Source organism: Dromiciops gliroides, chromosome 1 (assembly GCF_019393635.1).
Source record: "Dromiciops gliroides isolate mDroGli1 chromosome 1, mDroGli1.pri, whole genome shotgun sequence".
Lineage (NCBI taxonomy): Eukaryota > Metazoa > Chordata > Mammalia > Microbiotheria > Microbiotheriidae > Dromiciops > Dromiciops gliroides.
The window spans coordinates 477696358-477723832 of record NC_057861.1 but is presented as its reverse complement, the minus strand read 5'-3'; positions in this window follow the sequence as shown (position 1 = coordinate 477723832).

Below are 27475 nucleotides of genomic sequence, written 5' to 3'. Positions count from 1 at the left end.
CTCTGTGAATTTCCTTCCAGCTCTAAATCTACAACCTTAGCCTATGTCAAGTCTGAAAGGGAAATTAAAGTCAGAGGTTGAGTAACTGGGTGTGATATTTACGTTTGTGCTAGTGTTAACCTTAAGAAAGTACAGAGACCAGGACAAGGTTTGTTTTTGTTGTTTGTCCTTCATTTTCTAAAAGGACCATGACATCAGGGTGATGTCATGACTTGCACTGAATTAAATTTAAGTGAGGGAGGGCTGTGCAAGGTCACCAGCCTCACTCTATCCTCCAGAATCATCTGGATCCAGGGTTGAGATATGTCAGGATGACTAGATATGGCCCTGGCTGTTTTAAGGCAATGGAGGTTTAGTGACTTGCCTAGGGTCACATAGCTAGTAAGTGTCTGAGGTGAGAGTTGAACTCAGGTCCTCTTGACTCCAGGGCCAGTACTTTATCAAAAATGCCTCATGAAGATAAGTCCTTGAGAGTTACTATGGAGACACAGGCTGGGAGATTAGAAGGCTGGAATGGTGAAAAAGGAAGACAATTTCTGAAGAAAATTTTAGGGAACATGACGGTACCAAATGCCAAAGATGTTTTAGTACAATGACACTTCAGGTGACCTCTGTTTGACAAAAAAAGTAGAAGGGCTGAAGCCAAGTTATTTAGCTGGGTTTGATGTTACTATGGAGACAACATATTCAACTTAGGACCTAAAAATGGAGTTAGGACATAAATAGATATTACTTCCTCTATGAAGGGTATAGATGATACAAATAGCTTTTCCTAGAACACAAATTAATAAACCAATTTGGAGGCTTCAGTGCGTCTTTATTATAACTTTGTGGTATCTATCAGCACAAGGAAGTGCATATACAGATGTAAGAGAAACACTGACCATCAGGCAACCTAAGTCCATTCTCTGCAATTCAATATGCTCTGTTGTATCAAAATCTTGCTTAAAAATGAATTTAAAATCCTTTTTGAATTGGTTTCAAGATAACTGTAATGTAAGCTTATAAAACACATCTAAATCCCACTGTTGTTAATGATTGTTAAAATTATTTCTACTCTATGGGGCAGCTAGGTGGCACAGTGGATAGAGTACTGGCCCTGGAGTTAGGAGGACCTGAGTTCAAATCCGGCCTCAGACACTTAATACTTACTATCTGTGTGACCCTGGGCAAGTCACTTAACCCCAATCGCCTCACCAAACAGAACAAAACAAATAAACAACAAAAAAAGATTATTTCTACTCCAGATTGTGTCTTATAATAATGATAGTACTTGCTTATAGGTGAAAAACTGGAACTAGAGCAAAGATTTAACTTAGCATCCACACTCACAGTGCCTGTATAGCCTTGTCCTTTGTGTTACTCTTTTATGAGTTGCCTATATCTCCATGAATTTTATCCATGAAACCCAAATCATAAAGGGTGTGTGTGTGTGTGTGTGTGTGTGTGTGTGTGTGTGTGTCTCCTAGGAGACTAATGATCTCTGGGGAATTTCCACTGACCTTGTTTGTCTCCAAGTTTCAGGAGTAAGCTGCGAGAGAACATGACCTGAATTGGTTAGAATCACTATGGGAACTGACGGTGATTGTTTCAGACCTGAGGTTTGGCTTTTTAGAGCATTCTTGAGTATGTCTTCTGAAGTGCTTCCTTCCCTCATAGTTAGGTTATAATCTTTGGGGAATGAAGCAGTAGCAGATATTTTGGACTTGGGGGAATGGAAGAAGAGGTGAATGTGAAAGTGAAGCAATTCCAAAAACCTACCAAGCTGAAGTGACTTATGTGAAAGGAGTTACATATTTCTTACCAATTTTAGTTTGTAATTTCAAATTCACTTATAGTTAATTAAAGGTATTTTAATAGCTACCTTAATATGATGTGCTGTAGTAGAAATATTGGAGGAGGTGATGAGAAAAGAGAAAAGGTAGTGGGGGGTATTACAAGTGGAATGCAGCAAAACGAGGCAGTCTTTTGGACAAAATCTTATTCTTTGTGATAGTGACAGACCATCCAGCTGTGGTGAATCAGGCTCTGTTGTTTGGGGCTGCCCCAGATCACAGATGCTTTGTCTGAGTAATGAATACTTTTCTTTTTTTGCTACTATGTTAGTCTGTGGGGGAAAACATAGGAAGATATTAGAGGTAATTCTTTTTTTATGACATTTCCCACAAGAAAATATTCTCACTGAAATAAGGTATTTAATGTGAGCCCTATATTGATGGTATTACAGATGAGGCTTGTAAAAACAATATCTTTGGGTTAGGATAAAGATATGTTCTATAACCAGCTTGTAACACTTAATCAAAATGTATTTTATTAAGTGCCTATTATGTGACAGGATATGGGTAACTAGATGGATGAGTAGATAGAGTGCTAGGACTAGAGTTAAGAGGACCTGAGTTCAAATCTTGCCTAGATAGTTACTAGCCATGTGACCTTGAGCAAGTCATTTAATATTTATTTGCCTAAGTGACAGTTAAGTTGCTCAGTAGATAAAGCCCTGGGTCTGGAGTCAGGAAAACCTGAGTCTCAAACACTTACTAGCTATCTTACCCTGGGCAAGGAACTAATCTCTGCTAGAAAATACTTAAGTATTTCTGAGAAAACTCCATGTACAGTATGGTTCACAGGGTCACAAAGAATAGGACATGATTAAATGACTGAAGAACAACATGTCAGAATAAGCTAGAAGATTAAAAAATATAGATAGAATTTTGATCACAAATATATGAAATATTTCCATTCATATTTTAGTTGTTCTATTCTAATAATAATAAATATTCTCTTTTATTAACAGTATTAAAGAAGTTGGTATTTAAATAGTTCTTTAATTTTTCAAAGAATTTGTACATTTATTATTTTATTTTATCATCACAACTATTCTAGTTAGGTACTACAGGTGCTACTACTAAAATCTGAAAGTTGTGGATGTTAGTATTTGTGATACTGTGCCAGTAAAGGGATGTTGTGTTCTAATATCTATTGAAAGCAATAGGTATAATCACTCACTTCCATTAGTTAAATGAAAGTATTACAAAGAGGGACCTTTGTTTCCCTGGGAAGTCAGAGTTCATTAGAGTAGCTTTGTCATTTATCCAAGGCAATTCTGCCTGTTTCCCTTCGCTTGGTCAACCTCAGGTCCAACTTATTTTCCATCTTTGCCATTGGACCCCAATATAGTTATAGATACCATGGAATTTACAAGTTTATTGAAGTACATGTATAACTTTGTTAATAGTTTTTCTTTTTTCTCCATTTTATCTTTCCTTTGTGGATAATCAGACCAAAATTTTTAAGTTGTTAGAAGTCTCTTCCAGAAAGTTCTGCAGTGTTTCAGTGCTTGATGCAACCATCACATATTATCTACAAATAGGAGAAAGAACCAAACCACAAGTAGCTACGTTGAGGTAATGAGACAAAGAAAATGAGGTTTAAAAAAAAGCCACTTCTACCCCAAAGAGTTATGTCAAATGGTCACAAGCCCTAAAAAGAGTTCTTGGAAGAACTTATAAAGGACTTCAAAAATCGAATAAGAAAAATTAAGGAGCAATTAGAAAAAAAATAAAACAATCCAAGAAAATTATGAAAAGAAAGTTAACCAATGGGGAAAAGAGGTCCAAAATCTTAAGAAAGAAAATAACTTCTTGAATATTTGAATTAGACAAGGTGAATCAAAGGACATTATCAGTCACCAAGAAATAAAACAAATGAGAATTTTAAAAAAATGGAAGAGAATCTGAAACATCTCATTAGAAAAATAATTGATCTAGAAAGAGATTAATAAGAGACAATATAAGAATTTTTGGATTACCTGAAAGTTATGATCATAAAAAATAATCTTCATGTAATATTACAAGACATTATCAAGAAAAATGTCCTAAAGTTCTAGAATAAGAGAGTAAAAAAGAAATAGGAAAAAAAAATTCTACTGTTCACCAAATGAAAGAGATTCCAAAAGGAAACAAGTTTCAAAATTCCCAGGTTAAAGAAAAAAATATAGCAAACAGCAAGGGGAAAAAGCAGTTTAAATACTATGAAGATACTATCAGTATTTCTTAGACCTAGCACCTTCTACACTAAAATACCAAAGGTCTTGGAACATTATATTTCTAAGAGTAAAAGAGCTGGAGTTGCAATGAAGAATAACTTACCCAGCAAAGTTGAGTATTATACTCAATGAATGAATAAAAACATGTATATTTTACAAACTGAAAGACCTTCAGCTATTTGTGACAAAAGGACCAGAACTCAATGGAAAATTTGATATAAAAGATCTAGGAGACAGATAAAGAAAATATTAAAGATTAATTATGTTATTCATTGAGGTCAAACTGTTAACTTCTTATATCTGAATTATATCAGTATTCTTAAGACTATCATCTTAACAAGGGTAGTTTGAAAGAAAGGTTAAGGCTGAGTTGACTATGATGAGGTGATTCTGAAAAACAAAATTGAGTAAGAAAAGGTAAAAATGAGCAAATATCTCATACAAATGGGATGTGAAAGGAAGATCAGATCTGGGGGAAAGAAAAAAGAACATATTTATATAAAAGGGTATAAACACCTAAATTTATAAAGAAATAAGACTAGGGAAAATGATAAAGGAAGAACTTTTAGAAGTGTATGTAAATTAATATTTAGGAGGGCTGGAGAGAGGATAAGGGAAGAATTCTTAAGGGGGTGGTTTATGGGAGAAGGTAAGGTAATAGGAATGGGGTAAAAAAAAGGCTGAGAAGGTAATATTGGGTAAAATAGAATGGAGGGAAATTCATAAATAGTAATTATAACTTTGCATGTGAATGGAATGAACTTACCCATAAAACAGAAAAAGATCACAGAAGGATTAAAAATAAGAATCCAACAATATGTTGTTTATAAAAAAACACATTCAGGAATGAGTGATATACACATAGTTAAAATGGAGGGTTGCAGTAGAATTTATTATGCTTCAGCTGATGTAAAAAAGGCAGGGGTAGAAATCATGATTTCTGACAAAAGTAAGGCTAAAACAGATTTAATTCAAGGAGATAAACAGGGTAACTACATTTTGATAAAAGGTACCATAGACAATGAAACAATATTAGTACAGAACCTATAAACACCAAGTATTATAGCATCTAAATTTTAAAACTTAAATGGATTCCTAGTAGAGATAGATATTAGTGCTATAATAGTGGGAAACTTTAATCTTCCTTTCTCAGAACTAGATAAATCTAACCAAAATATAAATAAGAAAGTAGTCAAGAAAGTGAATAGAATTTCAGACAAGCCATATATGATTGCTATCTGGAGAGAATTTAATGGGAAAGGAAGTTATATACTTTTTTCCCCTCAAGGGTTCATCAGTAGCTGTGTGACTCTGGGCAAGTGACTTGAACTCTTTTTGCCTTAATTTCCTCTTTTGTAAAATGGGAATAATAATAGCACTTACCTCCCAGGGTTGTTGTCAGGATCAAATGACATAATAATAGTATAGTGCTTAGCACAGTGCCCAATACATAGTAAACACTAAGTAAAAGTTAGTATTAGTTATATCTCTCACTGAGTATTAAAATGATAAAGAATGTTAGTACATATACATTTTAGTTTGTAAGATTATTGCTTGTAAAAAAAGATTATAAATTCTCCTCATTTAGATACCTGAAATAAAGACTTTTTTGAAATGGAACAGTAAGAATATTGGTTACTAGTTGTTGATACATTATGGGTTGTTTTTCTTTGGTTTGTTTCCTTTTTGATATTAACAAAATCTGATTTTTTTTTCTACATCTCCTTTGGACAGCTTGCATGTCATTCCCTCAGAAGCCTCACAATTGTTTCATCCCCAATACAAATCTTTATATTAACTTGTTCTTCTCACTGACATTTTTATACCTCCCCTTTGAGCACAATTGGGACCATGATGTTAGCATCCAAGTGTGATGGTTCCAATATCCTTGATAATAAAAATAGTTTCTTTTAGTAAAATTTACTATCTTTTCCATTTTCTTCTACTTTTTCCTATAATTTTTAACATTAACAGAACTTTAGATTTTTTTTTTTGCTTGCCAACTTACCTAAATAGTACTATAGAATGACTCTAAGATATCATTCATGTACTGGAAGCTGGGATTTAAGATAGTGTCTTGATTTTTTCCATGTCAAACAAGTAAGACTATACTTGTTTAAGTTTTCTTTAATCATCAAGCAATATTATATGGAAAATGGCATCTCCCATGCTAAATCATCATTCACCTTATGCCACCTGACAGTATATCTATTCTAGGCCTTTTGTTGTCGTTCTTGTTCAATCACATCTTACTCTTTATGACTCACTCATACTGTCCATGGGATTTTCTTCACAAAAAGAAAGAAGTTGTTTGATATTTCCTTCTCCAGTGGATCAAGATAAACAGATGTTAAATGACTTGCTCAGGGTCACACAGCTAGTAAATATATGAAGCTATATTTTAACTCATGTCTTCCCTAATCCAGGCCTAGAATAATAGGCAGATGATAGATAGATGATGATATAGTTAGATAGATAGATAAATAGATAGATAGATAGATAGATAGATAGATAGATAGATAGATAGATAGATAGATAGATAGATTGATGAATGGATAGATAGACAGATAATTTAAGTTCTTATTGTGTGCTAGACACTGTCTTAAGTGCTAAGAATACAAATATAAACAAAGAAGGTTATTCCTACCCTAATTGATCTTACAATCTGATGAAAGAAGGTAACACATAAAAAATATCTGGGAAGGAGAGAAAGGGGCAGAGGGAGGCATGGAGTCAAAGTCAAACTGAAAAAGTTCAGATAATTGAGTGCAGGTAGGAGAGGAGTGTTCATGGATGGCCTGGGAACTTTATGGATCTGAGCAGGAACTCATCAATCAGAGTGCCGGATGCAGGGGGCGGGGGGTGCAGGAGGACACAGTTTTGAAGCCATCTTCAGAGTTACAAGGTCACTGGTAAAAAAGAGAGAGAACATGCCATATTTAAATGCTGTTTCAAAATATGTTCCCAAGGGGGGAAAAACTTTTGAGATTGTTTTCAAAGACAAAAGAAGAGAAAGAATTAAAAAGTTCATTGTAAAGTCTGTTGATGAAGACAGCTTGTTAATGTTGAGTTATGGAGTCATAAAGATGTGCAAATTCAATTTTTTTCTTCTAAAATTAGATTTTTAAAAGAGCATTAGCAGTAATTTAAAGATACTTTGTAAACGTAATTATTGTTTTATCTCTTAATCCTTTGCTATGTTTCTTCATCATGGTATTGACCTTTGAGAGCTATATTCAATATCAAAATTTACATAATATGACAAGTGACTCAGAGAGTTATTTTGAAAGTACTGATTGTATCCCAAGGTACTATCACCTTGATTTCCTTGTATTAAGCAAAGGAAAAGGCACATGAATGTCACTGCTAAAATGATAATTAAAAATAGCTAAAATATGCTATATGCCAGGCACTGTGCTAAGCAAATTTACAAATATTGTCTCATTTAGTATTCACAACAACCCTAAATTTTATTTATATCCATTTTACAGTTAAGGAAGACATGACAGAAGGAAAATGATTTGCCTAGGATCACACATCTTGAAAGGATCAGAGTCTGGTTTTCATCTATTTCTTCTTCACTCTAGGCCCAACACTCTATTCACTGTGTAACTAGATAGTTAAGAAATTGAAAATTGAGTTATCAGTTACTTAAAAAGTTATGAGGGAGAAAACAAAAAGTATTACAAACCTGCCAAATTTGACTATTAGGAAAAAATCTGTCTTTTATAATGTGATTTTTTTTTCAAAAAGAAACATTCATTCCAAATAAATGTCACCTAAGAGATATTGGATTGAAAGTTTTCATAATTGAATATGATTCTTCAAGTAATTTGTCCCCAAATCTTGAATTCTTGAAATTTTCTTTCTTCAAAATATCAAGACATTATTCATTCCCAATCTTTTGACATAACGCTTCCCACACACTATTTCCCTCTTTACTTCAGTCTTCAATGAAGAGATGGCTATTCTTGGTGGGACTGCCCCTCAAAAAAATGTACCCTTTTCTTTGTGGGGTAATGAGGGTTAAGTGACTTGCTGAGGGTCATATAGCTAATAAAGGTCAAGTGTCTGAGGTTGAATTTGAACTCAGGTCCTCCTGAATGCAGGGCCAATACTTTCTCCACTGCACCACCTAGCTGCCCCCCTAAAAATGTACCCTTGATCCCATCACCTTCTACCTTCTCTAAAAGACTGCATTTACTATAATTTCTTCTATCTTTTAAACTTTGGTCTCTTCCTACCTTTTCCTTCTCTGATACCTAAAATTATGAAACAGTTCACTGGATGTATTCCAGCTATTATTCCATATTTTTCTTCTCTCTCAGCTGAAATCCTTTCAAAGAAACCATATATATTTATTACTTGCATATCCTTTTTATTAGTCTCAAAGCTTTCTGCAATCTTTCTTCTGACTCCATCACTCAACAGAAATTGCTCTCTCTGATTTACCTGTGATCTCATTTTTTAATTTTAATTTTTAATTTTTCTCAATTACATATAAAGATATTTTTGAGTTCCAAATTTTCTCCCACTCTGCCTTCCCTCTCCCCTCCAAAGACCAGTAAACAATTTGATAAAGGTTATATGTTCCTATCAAATAAAGAATATTTCCACATTAATCAGAACAAAATGAAAAAAGTGCAAGAAAGAATAAACAAGAACAATCACAAAAAAGCAACAACAAAAGTGAAAATAGTATGATTTATTTTGAATTCAGACTCCATAATTCTTTTTCTGAATGTGGTGAGCATTTTCCTCCATAAGTCTTTTGGCATTGTCTTGGATCATTGTATTGTTGAGAAAAGTTAAGTCTATCATAGTTGATCATCACAAAACGTTGTTGATACTATGTACAATATTCTCTTGGTTCTGCTCATTTAAGTCTTTCCAGGTTTTTCTGAAATCATCTGCTTATCCTTTCTTATAGAACAATAGTATTCCATTACATTCATATACCACAACTTGTTTAGCCATTCCCTAATTGATAGGCATCCCCTCAATTTCCAATTCTTTGCTACCACAAAAAGGACAGGTATGAATATTTTTGTACACGTGGTTCCTTTTCCCTTTTTTATGATATCTTTAGTATATAGACCTAGTAGTGTTATTGTTGGGTCAAAGGTATGCACAGTTTTAAAGCATGGTTCTGAATTGCTCTCCAGAATAGTTGGATCTGTTCACAGCTCTAACAACAGTGCATTAGTCTTCCAATTTTCCACCTATGATCTCTTAATTGATAAATGTATTGCTTCTTCTCAATCCTCAAACTTCATTTCTTTGTAGTATCTGACCTATGCAATAAACTACAATTTCCTATTGGATGCTCCCCTTTTGGGGGTTTTAAGATATTTATCTCTCTTGGTAATCCTTCTACCTATCTGACTACTCTTCAGTAGTCTTCATTTATCTATTATTTATGTCATTCACACTATATGTAAGTTTTCCCAAGATTCTATTCTGGCATCTAACTGTTTTCCTCCTCTCTCTTTCTCATCTCTCATAGGTGACTTCAATAACTCCTCTAGTGGTTGCAATTCACCATCTCTTTATCAATATCTACAGCATATGGGTGTTGAGTTTTATTTCCTCTGGAGTTCCAAGTCCATATTAGGAACTGTCCACTGGACTTTTTAAGCTGGAAGAACCAAAGGTATCTCAAACTGAATACTTCCAAACCAAAGATCATCTACTAAACTCCTATTAATGTTGATATTGCTACTCTTTTCAGTGACAAAATTTCAAAACGATATCATTGTAGCAATTTACCCAACATGCTGCTTTCGTATTGCAATCCAGTGCTTGCTTCTACCACCAGAACCTGGACTCTGCCCTGGGATCTTGTGATTTAATAGGTGAATTTTGAATCTTGTCTCCACATCACTTTCCAGCCATTTACAAACCACACTACCATGTGCATAACCCCTGACTGTTCTAGATCCCTCAAATGTATTTCCCCCCCATTGGATCTAAACTCCATGTGAGCAGGCAGTCATTTGTTTGATTTTATTTCCTTTTTATTTTCTATTTTAATATTTTATTTTTCCAATTACATGTAAAAATAATTTTAACTTCCTTTAAAATTTTTGAATTCCAAATTCTCTCACTTCTTCCCTACCCTTCTCCCTCATTGAGAAGTCAAGCAATTTGATGTTATACTTGTACCATCATGCAAAACAAGTTGCTATATTAGTCCTATTGTTAAAGAAAATACAGACAAAAGACCCCAAGAAAAATAAAGTTAAAAAAGTAAACTTTAATCTTCATTCAGAGTCTACCCATACTTTCTCTGGAGGTGGATGGTATTTGTCATCATAAGTCCTTCAGAATTGTATTGGTTTATTGTATTGCAGAGAATAACTAAATCATTCACAGTTGGCCATCATATGATATTGCTGGTACTGTTTTCCTGGTTCTGTTCATTTTTTTTTTGTGGGGCAATGGGGGTTAAGTGACTTGCCCAGGGTCACACAGCTAGTAAGTGTCAAGTGTCTGAGGCCGGATTTGAACTCAGGTACTCCTGAATCCAGGGTTGATGCTTTATCCACTGCGCTACCTAGTTGCCCCTTCTGTTCACTTTTTACTTAGCTCAGGTTAAAGGAAAAATTTCCAGGTTTGTTTGAAAGCATGGTACTCACCTTTTTTAAAGCACAATAGTATTCCATCACAATCATATACAACAACTTGTTGTCCATTCCTCAAGTGAGGGACATCCCCTCAATTTCTATTTATTTGCCAACAAAAATGTACTGCTATAAATATATTTATATATATAGACCACTCATTTTTGTTTATTTTAATTTCTTTGGGATATAGACCTAATAGTGATAATTCTGGGTCAAGGGGTGTGCATAGCTTTATAGCCCTTTGATCAAAGTTGCAATTTGCTTTCCAGAATAGTTGAATCACTTTAAAACTCCACTGAATTCACTAATGTCCCAATTTTTTGACATCTTCCATAATTCATCATTTTCATTTTCTCTTAGCCAGTCTGATAAGTCTGAGGAGGCACCCCCCAGCTTTGTATTTCTCTCATAAGTTTTGATTTAGAGCATTTATTCATATAACTATAGATCATTTTGATTAATTCATCTGAAAACTGCTTGTTCAAATCCTTTGACCTTTATCAATTCTGAAATGACTTGTAATCTTTTATAAATTTGAATGTTTTATATATATTTAAGAAATAAGACATTTAAAAAAACTTGCTGTAAAATATGTCAAAAGTTATTATTAATGTGCAATTCTTTCCATCCTATTTTTCATATTTATGCTTCTCCCTGCTTTCAACCTGTCCCTTCTCAATATTCTTTTGCTTCTGATCACTGCCTTCCCTAATCTACCCTCTCATCTGTCAGCTCCACTCTTTTATCTTATTCTTTTCCCCTCCTCCTTCCCTATAGTATAAGATAAATTTCTATTACTGCACTGTGTGAGTATGTTATTTCCTCTTTGAGTCAATTCTGTTGAAAGTAAGGTTCAATCCCTATCTCTCTCCTTCCCTCATCTTCTTCTCTAGTGTGAAAGCTCTTTTGTGCTTCTTTTATCTGAGATAGTTTGCCCCATTCTACTTCTCCCTTTCCCCATCTTCCAGTACATCTCTTTCTCACCCATTAATTTTGTTTTATGTGTATATATATATTAGTCAACTCATATTCATAACTCTTGTCTATGTAAACTGTGCCATTTCCAGTCATTGTGATCTACATCTTGCCATTGGACCCAGATGGCTATGTAGGAGAGAGTGAAGCTAGTGACTTTGTGAAGCTCTGCTTCACTTAAATTCAATTCACTCCAAGTCATGACATCTGCAATCACCTGTCAATATCATGGTCCTCTTAAAGAACGAAGGACAAACAACAACTACAATAATTTCTAACTGCCCTACTAATGATAAAGTTCTTTGACTTAACAAGTATCATTTTACCCTGTAGAAATTTAAACAATTTAACCCTGTTGAACCCTTTATGATTTTTCTTTTCTTTTTACCACTTTATGCTTACTTTTATTTTTGTATTTGGAAGTCAAATTTTCTATTCAGTTCTTTTCATCAAGAATGCTTGAAAGTCTTCTATTTCATTAAATAGTCATTTTTCTCCATGAAGGATTATACTTAGGTTTTTTTCTGGGAATGAGATTCTTGGTTATAATCACTACTCCTTTGCCCTCTGAAATATAATATTCTAAGCACTACAAGAATTTAATGTAGAATCTGCTAAATAATGTGTTATCCTGATTATGGTTACATGATATCTGAGTTGTTTCTTTCTGGCCACTTGCAGTATTTTGTCCTTTACCTGGGAACTCTGTATTTTGGCTTTAATATTCTTGGGAGTTTTCTTTTAGGGGTCTCTTTCAGGAAGTTATTAGTGGATTGTTTAAGTTAATATTTTACCCTCTGTTTCTAGGATATCATGGCAGTTTTTTAAAATAATTTTTAAAAATATGTCTAGTATCTTTTGGTTTTTATCATGGCTTTCACATAGTCAATAATTCTTTAATTATGTATCTATTTTCAATATCAGTTGTTTTTTCCAGAGAGCAATTTTATATTTTCTTTTGTTTTCTTCATTCTTTTGTTGTTTTATTGTCCTTTGATGTTTTATGGAGTCATTAGCTTCTATTTGCCAGATTTCAATTTTTGAGAAATCATTTGCTTTGTTGTACCTCCTTTTCACTTGGTCAGTTCTGATTTTTAAGGAGTTCTTTTTTTTTTTTTTTTTTTGTATTGTGGTGCCTTTTACCATTTGCTCTATTTTGGTTTTTACAGTGTTAAGGTGTTATTTTCTTCAATAGTTTTTGTTTGTTTATTTGTTTTGCTTCTTTTACCATGTTTCTTTTTCATTATTTTCTTGAACCACTCTCCTTTTTCTCACTTTTTTTTTCCTCTATCTCCCTTACTTAATTTTAAAAGCCCTTCTGGGAATTCTTTTGGAGCCTATGACCAATTAATATTTTTTGAAACTTTATATCAAGCAAACTTTGTTGACTTCTTCTGAATTTTTGTTTTTATCTTCCCTGTTACAAATGTAATTTTCTATATTCAAGTTCTTTTTTTTTGTTGCTTGCTCATTTACCAGCCTATTTCTTGACTTTTAAGTTTATGTTAAATTTGGATTTTGCTCAAGTGTGAAGATGACTCTCTCTCAAGTGTCAATTTTTTGTACTGCTATTTTAATTTAGTTACGAAATTCTGTAAATGTCGTTTTTCAATGTAGTATGACCTTAGGTTAGATGTAGTCACAGATCTTTGGCCTGTGTTTGGTCTTTGGGTGAAAGTAAGCACTCTTTTCTGCCCTAGAATGTCCCTACTCCCATGTGGCTATAGGATCTAGTATGCTAGTGCTCATCTTCACCCTGGGACAGTGAATCACATGTGGGCAATGCAACCGAGTCCTGCACCCAGTGCTGGCAAAGTGTCCCCTGTAATCTCCTTCTGACCAGTGACCTACCATTTGTAGTCTAAGAGTTCTGGAATCTATTGGCAGTACTGATTCAGTTGCCACCAAGGCTTGCTGTTGGCTTTCCAGGATGTGAACTGCTAGAATGCATTTTACTCTCACCTCAGTGAAACAGATCTTTTCTTCCAACCTTCTAAATTATCATGGGATAGAAAATTGTTTCCTTCAGTCCTGTTCATTATGCCACCACTGAATTCATTTTTGAATCATACACCTCAAGTTCCCCCCATCATATTTTCTATACCCAGTATTTTGAATATTGCCAATCACATCAAATATGCTTCAATTCTTTTTCATGTATTCTATTATCTGTAACATAATATAAAATACAATACAATTTTTTTAAGTACTTACTACAGGCCAGTCATTTTGCCAAGCAGTAGGGATAGAAATAAGAAAAAGAAAGACTATCTATGCCCTTATAGAACTTGCAATCTAATGAAAGACAACACAAAAAAGGAAGCTGAAAAGCAGGTTGGGGAGGGCCCCTGCTTCAAAACATGATGATGGTACAATTAAGACAAATCAGTGCAGCTGGTAGGAAATGCAGAGTTGACTGGACTTCTGGGAAGGGTTTTTTGCTCTGTCCTCTACCCTTCCAATCAAACAGAAACAATTAAATATACTAATGATGTCTGAATGCCAAAGGTGAAGCAATCTCTTAATTATGAGTTTCTTGTTGAATTTATCCTCAGAGTGGGGAAGTGGGGTGAGGAAACATGCATGATGATGGTGGAATTGAATTCAATCAGTTGCCAAATTTTGTAGTTTCTATTCCACAATATCTCTTACATTTGTCCCCTCTTTCCTGCATATGTAGCCATCATTCTTATTCAGAAGCTCAGGTCTGATATATAGTAATAATCATTTATGTGATCTTTGTACCTCAAATTATGAGGAAGGGAATAGGATGGAGGGAAACAGTTAACAATAGTAACTGTGAAAAAGAGAAAAAATATACAAAAACAAATATTTATAGCAACTCTTTGTGGTGGCTAAGAATTGGTAACTGAAGGAATGTCCATTAAAAGGGGAATGACTAAACAAGTTGTAGTATGATTGCAATTGAATATTATTGAGCGATTAGAAATGACAAGTAGGATGATTTTTAAAAAACCCTGGAAAGACTTATATGAAATGAGGTATAGTGAAGTGAGTAGAACCAGGAGAACATTGTGTACAGTGATAACATTATTCTATAAGCAATTGTGAATGACTTAACCACTCTCAGCAATACAATGATACAAGACAATCCCAAAGGACTAATGATAAAACATACTATCCACCTCAAGAGAAAGACCTGATATTGATTGAACACAGACTGAAGCATGATATTTTTAATTTTTTAAAAATTTGAGTCTTTTTATATAAAATGACTGATATGGTAAAGCTTTACATAATTGCACATGTATAACCTATATCTGATTGCTTACCACCTCAGGGAGTGGGAAGGGTAGGGAGGGAGGGAATGAGAGAGGGATAGAATTTGGAACTCAAAACTTTAAATGAAATATTTAATAGGTAGTTGGAGTTGGAAAATTAGAAGTTTTTATTTTTGTTTTTAGAGTGAAGGGTATATGTTTCTGGGGATACTGCCTAGGAGAAAGAACAGGGTAATGTAAGCTGGTGAGGGGCTCACCTGTGGTATAGCTTGAGGGCTGTGAGCGGGAGAGGGAAAAAAGATATTCTATCAAGTAGTTTCCTATTTTATTTAATCACTCAGACTAAGTAGGTGTTAAGTTCAGTTTTTTCTATATGTCAAAGGAATAAAAATAATGTCAGGGTACTTTAAGGTTAGAGCTGCACAGAGGAAACATTGTTTTTTTTAAATCCATGCAAGATGATGAGATTACCAAGTGACATAGTATATAGGGTGAATAGAACAGGGCCTAGATCAGAGCCTCAGGAAACACTCAGTTAATCTGTGCAACTTCATTGAAGATCCAGCAAACGAGAGTGACAAAGAACAGTTTAACAGTAAAGAGAACCATGAGAGAACATAGTCACACAAACCTAGAAAGAAGAAACTATTCAGGAGAAGATGGAAATTAATTGTAAAAGGCTATAGATAGATCCAGCAGGAGAAGCTTTGAGAAAAAATATGAAAAAAACATATTTAGTCATTAAGAGATAATCAATAGGGGCAGCTAGGTGGCACAGTGGATAGAGAACTGGCTCTGGATTCAGGAGTACCTGAGTTCAAATCCGACCTCAGACACTTAACACTTACTAGCTGTGTTACCTTGGGCAAGTCACTTAACCCCAATTGCCTCACCAAAAAAAAAAATCGAAAAAAAAAAAAGAGATAATCAATAAATTTGAAAATAGCAGTTGCGGTGGCATGATGATGTCAGGAACCAGTCCACAGAGAGTTAAGAAGACAGTAAGAGCAAAGGAAATAGAATCAGTAATTGTAAATGGCCTTCTCAAGGAAGTTAGCTATCAAAGGGGAGAGCTATAGGAACATAGCTAGCTTTAATTGCCAAACAATACATTTTTATTTGATATATTAGGTAATAGGGAACCACAGAAGTTTTCTGAGTGGGTACTATGGGGATATGGTTAGACCTATGCTATAGAAAAATCATTTTGACAGCTATGTGGGGGATGGATTGGAGAACAGAAAGATAACATAAATGATTATTACTGTAAATCAGACCTGAGGGTCTGAATAAGAATGATGGTTACATATGTATGAAAGAGGGGACAAATGTAAGAGGTATTGTGGAGTAGAAACTACAAAATTTGGAAACTGAATTCAATTCCACTATCAGCATGTATTTTTCCTCACCCCACTTCCACACTCTGAGAATAAATTCATCAATAAGAAAATCATAATTAGGAGATTGCTTTACCTTCTACTAAGTTCAGGAATTTATCATTTATGAGTAATTGAAATTTTATATATATATATGCATATATAGTTTATATTTTAATGTTTTCAGAAAGACTGATGATCCTGAAATTTAGTTATTGATCTTTTATTTTCCTATGACATCAGATACCTTATATTTTATTACATTTTCCAATCTTTTATTTTTGTGTTATATATTTATTAATTTATTTTCAGTGCATTCTAATTTTCATGGGGTCTATTATTTGATAAAGGTTGCATACCTTCTGATCTAAAGTAGTTTTTTTTTCCTTTCAATTGTTTTCTCCATAGTTTTTAATCTGTGTAAAACCTATTCCTTAATTTTTCCATGTATTCTTATAGTCACTGAAGCTAATTTATTTTTTTCTCTCTTACATTCCATTTTCACTTGTGAAATTATTTTCTTCTTATGATTTTCCTCTTAGGCAATTCTTGATGGATATTTTTCATAGAGTTTTAATGTTTTCTTCTGTTTATTAATGTCTCTGCGTTTATTTGCAGATTAGGGATTTTGTGTCATGTTCTGCTTCGCCTGTATGCTTGATTGTGGCAGACAGGGCCTGTTTGATTAATTTTCTGCCATGGATTTCCTGTTCTTATAGGGTTGGCTCAAAGTACTTGAAATATTTGATGTACTGGTCAGACACTAAACAAGTGGTTGACTTGTTTCTTTTCTCCAGTCAACATGCTGTCTATTGCCAATCCCTTGATCTTTTTCCTAGTCAGAAAATTGTTACTTCATTGCCTGCTGGGGCTTTAGTGTTCAAATCAATTTTGTGATATACTACTTCCTGTTCCAGGGTTTTTTCTTAGGGTATTTTTGCTGGGGCTTCTATTCTGGCAATCTACATTCTGGCTTCTTTTTTATTGTTGTATTCTCTCATATCCACAGCTTCTAGTTGTTCTTGGTTTTTTGTTGTTGTTGTTGTTTGTTTTATTTTGTTTTGTTTATTTTTAAATTCAATCTTGAACTGGTTGGAGGAACTTATTGAAGCATCTCTTTGAGTTTTTTAGTCAATACTTAATCTGATGGTCATTTTAGATAATTATTAGTGTATTGATCAGAAAGATGTATTCATCATTTTTTCACTAGGATATAACTAGGCATCCCATGAAGTAATTATTTATAATAATCATTTTTTAAAAATATAAAGCCATTCAAAGTTAAAATGAGGGAAGTAGTAGGATGTGGTATGTCTCCATTCAATGTAAAAAACAGTAACGGGTAGAATCACATATGTTAAAAGAGTAAAAATATAAATGATCAAGTAAGCTCAGTATTTAATACTTTATAGTGAAACATAAAGGTACCATAAATAATAAAACAATATTGGCAATAACTATTTGCACCAAATGGCATACATAAGTACTTGAAAGAGAACTTTATAGCAAAATTAAATAAACAAGAAAAACGTTTATTGGGAGCTGCAGTGTGTCCCTTCCAGAATAAAACAACAACAAAAAAACAAGGAATAATAAAGTAAGTTAAAGTTCATAATAGAATACCAGACATATGCGATATGATGAATGTTGTACTGGCAAATAATTTAACTATTTACTCTATGGACAAATTTTTAAATTTAATCTGAGTTATTAGCATTATTCCCATCTCATATGTAACTTTAACAAATCAAGAAAATAGTCAATCAAGCCCTGATTTCTAGTGTTTGCTGATTTCTGAGGTATAAATGATCACAATGAAAGTTTTAATAATCAATTCTATTGTGTTTTAAACCGTCACCAGCTCAGCCCAGTCTGCATCATAACCTAATGATTATTAAGTAGGGGTTAAAAGCATATTTTTTCATCTCTTTGTGATGTATTTACAAAAAAAATTAGGGTATGAAGAGCCTTAATTAAGAAACATGGAAAAAATGAAAATGCTAAACATATTTTTATAGATCTTATGGTAAATTATAATTCAATAAGGAATTTTAATCAAAATATTTGTAATAAAAGTAATATATTAATAAAGAATTACTGTTTAAAGAAAAAATCCTAGAAACAAATAATTTTATCAAATCAAGTGAAAAAATGAGACAACAAATCAAAATATATGTGATGTAGAAAATAAAATCTTTAGTGAAAAATGATAGATTTAAAATACAATTTAAAAAGAGATCAAATGATTAAGTATTCAAATAAAAATATAGTCACAAAATCCATAACCCATAAATAGGCACAAAATAAAATAAAAATATTGTCAAGTTCATACATTCAAGATTTAAAATTAAATTAAAAAATTAGAAGTAAAATTATTGAGATGATAATACCCATTTAATATTATGCCATTCAAAGTACCAAGAGGATAAACAAAATAATAACAAAATTCATTTGGAAGATTTCAGTGTAATGATGGGACGAAGCAGGAAGAAATATAGCAAGCTCTGTTCTTTTCACTACACTGAATATATATAAAGAAAAAAACTAAGTAAAAGATCATGTTATTCTACATAAAATATGGATAGAATGCTAGTAGGATGAGAAAAAGAAAAGTTAATAGTTGTAGTATGTTTTTAAACTTCCTTTTAGGCAATTACACAAGGGGACCTAGAAATTATTCTAGGGAATACAGTATAATATTGCTTCTAGAATGGGAGGAAGATAAGTGAATATTTTATTTTCCTCTTAGTTATGTTTTTCTTCCTACTTTAAAACAAAACAGGGACTTTTGTGTGTAGCTGTTTGAACTGTTGGGGGATGATTAGAAGCCTCATTTTTTTCATGTAGTTTCATACAATAAATTCTACTTTAGTTGAAAATGAATTATCTGATGGGTCTTTGCCATACCCATACTATCATGTACAGAAATTCTTTGCTTTTGGGTCTCAAGAGGAGAAAACTGGGGAGTAATACCTTTATCACATTTATTTATATTTTTAAAATGCTCCAATATGGTATTTGTCTGAAAGAACAGCAGCAATGAGAGCATGTGTGTACATGTGTTTTCATGTATGTGTGCATTTGTACATAGGTGTATTGTGTAAGACTTCTAGCACAATTTTCCAGTTTTTCTTTCTCCTACTCAATATCTTCTTATATACTATGAAATAATCCAACTCAACAGTCATAAATCGATTTTCCTTTTAAAGCCAAGTTCCAGGCCTTAAATGCCTTTTATGGCCAATTTTAATAGTGAGTGGATTTTTTTAACTATAAGTAATAGATTTATATGTTATTGGACAAGGATGGGGAAAAAAAAGAAAATTAGTAAGACATGCCCACAGCTAGCACAGACTCCGAAACTACTGTACTGTCCCCACCACTATGGACTGACTATGAAGTGATAATATTAGCACTAATAGCTTATATTTATACAGTATATAATTCTTTAAAATTATTTCACACACACAGTGTGTACTTCAAAAAGCCCATGTAATTTTTCAAACTGGCAATTAAACCGATTGAGCAAGTATAGTTGACTTTCACAATAAATAGCATGAAGGTATTGTGGTATAGTAGATATAAATATCTCTTCACTTGCAATAAGGAGAGATGCATTTGAATTCACAACCTATTTTTAGATGTGTGACCCTGGGCAAATCACTTAACTCCCCTTTAACTCAGATTCTTTATCTGAATATATCACTGTACCTGTTAAAATATCAAGGACAAATCTGAATGATTACTGCTGGACATCTTGAAATTGTATTCTTCCCATGCTCACCTCACTTTCCTTAGAATAAGAGGGAGAAAATTTCTCCCAGGGTTTAGGGATGAACTATGGGGTGGAAGAGAGTTGGGCTGAAATTGGAAGCTGACCAGGATAGAGGAAGGAAACATTGATTAGAGCTACAGCAGTGTCAAGAATGTGACCCACGGGCTACATAAACCTTACAACATTCCCAAGTACAGCCCAAATCAAATTAAAATTAAATTAAGAAATATTTAACAAAATAAATAAAAATATAAAAAAGGAGATAATATTACAGTTTAAAACTTAGTCAATATGTGATCCTCAGGGATCCTTCTGTACAGTTTAGTAGACCCCATTCCTACTTAAGTTTGACACCACTGCAGTTGAGTAATCTTAACCTATTAGAATGTCTTTGACACATCCAATGAGAGGAAGGAGCATTATCCTAATCCCTCCCCTCATGCAATATTGGCTAGTTTTTCCTTAAAGTTTATTGAGATTATCCTTGAAACATGGTTGGCTCAGGAAACTAAAGACTCCGCCTTTTGACATCACTTCATCTTCACCTCAGTACAAAGCATGTTGTGCTCTCTGATACATTATAATTGGAAACACAGGCAAGGATGCTTCATTCAACTGAATTACCTCAAGGTGTCCTCAGAGGCACTTCTTTCTGATTATTAGGTTCTTGCTATGACAAAGTAAATCTTCTTTTCTTAACTGTTGAATGATTTCTAAGGATTTCATGTTGTTCCAGGATCAAACTTAAAAGATGAGCTTATGTGAAGCCAAGATCAGAAAACACTATCATTTTTCCATGACAGGTAGATGGGATGCCAAGAATGTAAATAGAGAAAGGCCTGAGTGGTAGTAACCTTCCACACTTCAGCCATTGGCTTGGCTTTAATAGCTGAAGGTGATTTTTTTAATAGCTGAAGTAGATGTTGTTTTATATAGCTGAAGGAATGTCTTTTTTCTCCTCCCTCCATATTCCTCTTGACTCAGAACTTCTTTCTTCAACTTTAAGTAACAATCTTCTAACCCTAGAGGATCCTTCTTCCCTTGTGGCCTCTTCCTGTTATTGGTTAGATCATTCAGGACATTTAATTTAAGAAAAGTATCCATGACAGTTACTCCTCTGGGTTCCATTCTTTACTCTGGATTTCTTTTTTTTCCATGCCTATGTGTGGGAACTTTCTGTCTCTCTCCACCATTTTTTCAATTTCCTTGTATGTATTGTATTCCTCTATTAGAATGTAAGCTCCTTGAGGACAAGGACTATTTTTCTTCAATTTGTATTAAACAACTGTTAGTACACTCTCTGACACAGTGTAAACATTTAAAAAATACTTATTCAATTGAATTGACTCCATTCATTAATACGGGACTGAAAAAAAAAATCCAATGTGACTGATTCCTCCACAGGTAATGGTAGTTTATAAGATTGCTGGTCTTTTTGTAAATGAATTTGTTCCCTTTGTCTATTGACATATCATTATTTGAGGTTTTGTTTTTCACATACTATCTATACTGGGGGCTGGCAGGGGGTGGGTTTGGGGAGTCCTCCTTGTGCACTATCAAGTCAGAGTTTAGTTTTATGAAAAAAACCTGCAACTGTCCCAAGTAGTACCCTAAATCTGGACCTCAGCATTCCCACAGAGCCACTTTCCTATAAAAGCATCTAAGCAGATAGCCTGAATCAGGTTGAGAGTAAACAACAAGCCACAAGTAACTCAAAAAAACCCCACGGATGATTTAGGAGAATATGTACCCCCAAGCATATGAAGAGGTCACCTGGAGTAATGGGCAGATGAAAAAAATTTGTTCCAATGGAAGAATTTGTTCCAACAGCCATGAAGGAGGCACTGTGGAGTACTTCGAGCTTGGTCAGATATGGAAGACATCAGAGTCATCCAATGCATCCAGGGCCATTGCCCTTCATCTTGACTTTTGTCTTGCTACTGGACTTTGACAACTCTGGAAGAAAGGGTGAGGCGGATAACTGTGCAACTCTACCTCACTTAAGTCCAATTCAAAAGCAAGTTAAGTCAATATCCTGTGACGTCATTGATCACTTCAAAAATGAAGAGAAAACAACAGTGATATATATTTACATAAAATGGCATAATGATATTTGTACTATTTATTCTATAGGTTCTTCTTAAGTATCCTACAAAACAAAGTTCAATAAAAAGAGAATGAATAATATTAGACAAATCTGGTTTATCAATTTTGTTGTTATATGGACAACTAATATAAAAATAAAGGCAAATATCAAGGTCCCATTATATATATTAACCTGAAATTTTCCAATCAAAGATTAACAATCTCTAGGATAAATTTTCATGTTCCATAGAATATTTGGGGAAGTGATTAAATGTGAAGAATCAGTCAGTTATTTTCCCCAGATTTAAAGAGAGTTGCAAGTTTGTAACACCTGCCAACAATATTATATTAGCATTAGTGGTAAGAAATGTGGTCATTTTAGGGTCCTCTTGAGAGAAAATATTTCATTGTTCTCTCGAGAGTTAATTAAAATAATAATATACAATATATAGAAACAATTTAAATAGTCTATACCTCAACATTAAAAATAAAATTCATGGTACTCTTCCCATCTATTGATTTTGAAGAGTAAAGTCTTATTTCAAATGAAAGGTATTTATTTTAACAATCTGTTCCTTAAAAAGGAAAAAGGAAACATGTTTATGTGTGAAAGGGCAATGATTGCTTCAAGAAATGTATTCTGATTCATTCACCTGTATAATACCTGTCCAGGGAAGCCAAGAGATTTTTGTAAACTAGAAGGCAAGTTACATTAATCATAAAATGTCAGAAAGAGCAAGAAAGGAAACAAAGGAAGGAAGAGAAGAAAGAAACTTGGATCACTTTATATTGGGCTTTGTGCCATACTGCCAAAGTTCTTTACCCTGAAATATGTAAGTCATTATATTGTGGACATGGGAAATTCCAGAGGTAAGAATGTACTGGATGTTTCCAATTATACTATGGAATGCATTGAATTAAGTAAAAAGAAGATAAGGTAATGCTATAACATAAAGGGAACTAGTCTTTGAACATGTCTTTTTATAGTTACAAGTTTATCAAAATAATCCAAAATCAAGAATTTGATATGATAGAAATATTTATATTTACTTTCTAAGTCTCAGAGTTACTTTAAGCATTGGGATAAAATAATGCATTGGTATCAAAAGACACTAAAATATTATCAAGAACTAAGATAAGCAATTATTGGCTTCGAAAATTTAGATACAATGGTAAAAGTGATGATAAATGTTATTCAGGAAGCTACAAATTAATAGAACATTATATAATTTCCTGACAAATTCACTTATTGAGAATTATGCAGGACAATTTTCAAATATGCAACAGATTACTTAAAGTAAAGAAGCACAATATTTTATACAGAAAATGTATTTCAGTTCAACAGAGGGCTTTTGTTTGCCTAGTCTTCTTTTTTAAAATTTTCACTTTTAGTTAGAACAACAAATGAGGAATCATTTCCAGAGCCAAATACAGTACTTCTATATGAAGCATTCATGCAGGGAATAAATTGCAGCTTACTTAAAGCTCCTTCTGTTGAGTCTGTTTAGCAGCAATTCAGCTCACACCAAATTTTAAGACCACTTACTGAAAAAAAAAATTGAAACAAGGAAACTACTTTGTAAAGGTTAGTGTCTTGTGCTTACATGGGTATGTGTCAGGTGTTTCAATTATCTTTTAGAAGCTGACTGGAGAAAAATAGATTAGTGAGAAAACAGGAAAGGAGAATTTATATGTATGTGGTGTGTATATATTTCCCAACTTGTCCAAGTTACCCCTCCTCTTATTCTTGAAAAGAATTCCATTTTGCCATTCTAGGCCATAATTTCCATGTCACATGGCAATGATAATCATATCCTTTTCATTAAAAATAAATAAAAATTGATTTTGTGGAGGACTCCAGGAATTTGTAGTATAGTACTATAGAAAATATTCTAGTATTTGGCATCAGAGGACCAGAGTTCAAATCCTAGCTCTGTTAGTTACTGCCTCTGTTTCCTAGAGTAAGACATCTCGAAACTTCATTTTCCTCATCTTGGACTAAAATGTATGATGTACTATTCAGCTTTAATTCTATGATCCTATAAGATTCTACAGTAAACTGAAAAAAATAACTGAAACCTGTACTATTTTAATCTTCCACAGTATTTACAAGTTTGCAAATTCTTATAAAATCTTTCACAATATTTCAAGATTTAGAACCCACCCCAATTATACTTTACAGGGTCACCTGGAGAAGGGTGAATGGAAACTACCCGATAAAGTATGGTTTAAAATGTTATATATCAAAGCAGTAATGGGGAAAAATATATAAATTCTCTGCAATGTTAGTACACTTTGTGAAAAATTCAGAGTTCTGTAAAAGTGGCTCTTTAATATCTTTATAGTTGATTTTACTCCCCAAGACACACTTAATATTCAAAAAGAGCAGAAATAAAAGTTGATAATGATGCTCTTAGCACACCGAGCAACCTTTCACCCTCCACAGATGCCATCTAATTCTTCAGTGCACTCTTGGTTAGGATGAAGTGAGGTTGATGAAGGAAATTAAGCAGAAGTGGGGGCATGTGGTGCAGGAAAAGAGACATTATATGCATAAGGATAAAGGAAAAGACCTATAAAGACATAAAACTTATTGGAAACAGTATGGAAAAGGAGAGTAAGTAACAAAAATAGAAAACTTGAAACAGAAAAGGAAATATTGAGCTTAAGAAGTGGAATCTTAAAAAGGCAGCCCCTCAAAACAAAGAGAAATACATAAAAGTTGCCTTAGAATGAAAAAGAGAGAAAATGGCAAAAAAAAAGACTATAAGGTTTCCAAATAATATATTTAAAAAATTTTAATAACTCAAAATACCATCAAGTACAGCATTCATTACCAAACACATCTGAATGTATTGCTGACAGAAAATTCCATGAGGCCATGCAGCATTACCATATACATGTATATATTCATGTGTGCACATGTGTGTATGTGTGTGTGTATATAATAGTAATGTATTTAAATGTTTGATGTGCATTCTCTCTATATATATACATACATATCTTACATATGAATAAAATATCATCATCATTATTGTTATTGTTATTATTACCTTATTTCTTAAGCTCTTAAAATCTTTTGTATATCTGGAAAATGTAAAGTGCAGAATTGCCTTAAAGTATCTAGACTTCCTCCATCTAGTTATTCTATCATATACAATATTCTCCTCTACTCCCTATTAAGTAGTTATTCGCCTCAATGTTATAGGCACCTGAAATATAGTTAAACTTTACTTGTTCTTGCTTTACATTAAAATGTTCCCTATAGGGGGCAGCTAGGTGGCCCTGGATTCAGCAGGACCTGAGTTCAAATTTGACACTAAGACACTTAACACTTACTCGCTGTATGACCCTGATTAACCCCAATTGCCCTGCAAAAAAAAAAAACAAAACATTTCCCTATGAATTAATTAGCACATAAACAGAAAAAGACAACTGTAGCCAAAACTGCAACCCAAATATAAGCTGAACTTGATTCAGGTCAGTCTTATACTTCCAGTTTAGAAGTGGAATGAAATGAGATAGTAGTAGATTATATAACAGGAAAAGAAGTTTTATTTAGATATAAAAAAGGAAGAATAAGGGGAAGCTAGTGACACAGTGGATAAAGCATTGGCCTTGGATTCAGGAGGACCTGAATTCAAATTTGGCCACAGACACTTGACACTTAGTAGCTGTGTGACCCTGGGCAAGTCATTTAACCCTCATTGCCCTGCAAAAGAAAACAAAACAAAAACAAAAAACAAAGGAAGAATAATGAGTAGGAATAGAGCATTAATTTATAAAGACATATTTTAATTCTAATCTGATGGTCTGAAATGTGAGTAATACCTCTCTCCTGATGGAATGTCTTAGGTAACTAGAAAATTACATAAAACCTCAGCCACTTAAATCTTAAGGCTGGCTTCAGTGCTTTTTCAGAGAAAAAACAAAATAAAGTAAAACAAACCAACAAACTTGCCTACATTTCTTCATGATGATAAATAATAGATAGTTAAGGCACTCAATCCATTTAAAGATTATATCTTTCATATACAACAAATGTTAGTTTAATTTATCTTAAGACCTTAAGTAACTCACACTCTAGAACTCTTTTTTGTGGTTGTGAATACTGACTCACTCATTCAAGTTCCCTTTTCTTCCATTATGAATCATTTAAATTCTTTCCATTTGTAGTCTCTTCTGGGCATAAATTCAATCCTGTTTCTCAACACCAATTTTTAGACTGACAGATTACTTAATAAGAAAACTTCATTACTGTCAGGCATTCTTATAAATAATTAAAATGAATTGTGCTTTGCAAATCATATTTTTATCATAAAGGATCGATTTTCTTCATCTATTTGATTTCATGGTATAAGTACAATTGCAAAATAATTAATAGGCCTCCCTTTCATTAGCGAAGATTTGTCAACTACATCCACAAGGCTCACTATTAATTTAGGCATTCTTGATGTCATATAGGAACATTTGAAATGGATTATGGGGAGACAAAAAGCAAAATACTTTACTAGTGGTTTTAGTCATGTAAAAATTAAGCTATGTTCCTAACTATATTGCCACGATAATGAAATTCAGTCTATAAAGTCATGGATAGTGCATCAATATTATTAACCACAAAGTTGTCACCCTGCTTTCCTAATCTAATATGGACTTATTTTATCCTTTCCCATTCCACCTCCAAAGCAACAGAACAAACCAACAATATGTTAAATTACTTTTCATGACATTCACAATTGTTTTGAAGAAATCTTTTTTGGTACCAAATCAAATCTTGACCATAATCCATCATCTCAAATATCAATAAATGGTGAAACCTTTTGGAAGACTGAATGATATGCATATAAATATATTAGTTATGCTTGCACACTGGTTGAAGATTTTTCACACAGAAAGACCATTTAGTGGGTTGTTAAAGCTAAAATTCTACCTAGTCTGTCTAAAATATCTAATGAGTGGTTGCCAATAAATTATAAACTTTAGCAAGAGTTAGACTTTTAAGCATTTATTAAGGAGAATAAGAATTTGGTAAAGAGAGAAAGGCCTAGATTCCTATCTATTAAAGGGAGAGCGCATTTCTAGCTCCCTTCTCCACCAGCGTCCTCAGGAAAGAGAAAGAGACAGAGTGCCCGGCTCCCCCTTCCTCCTCCCACCAGCAAATGTCACTTCCTGATGCCAAAGAAAAGCCTTATGGCCTTGCCTTCAAAGACCTTCCTTTCATGGCGGAGTTTTTCTACAGTTATTCTCCAGCAGGTGGTGTCATTCCAATCATTACAGGGTTAAAAATAGAGCTTAAAATTAAATTCCAGACTTTAAATACACATATTCTGAATTATTTATTATTTGGAATC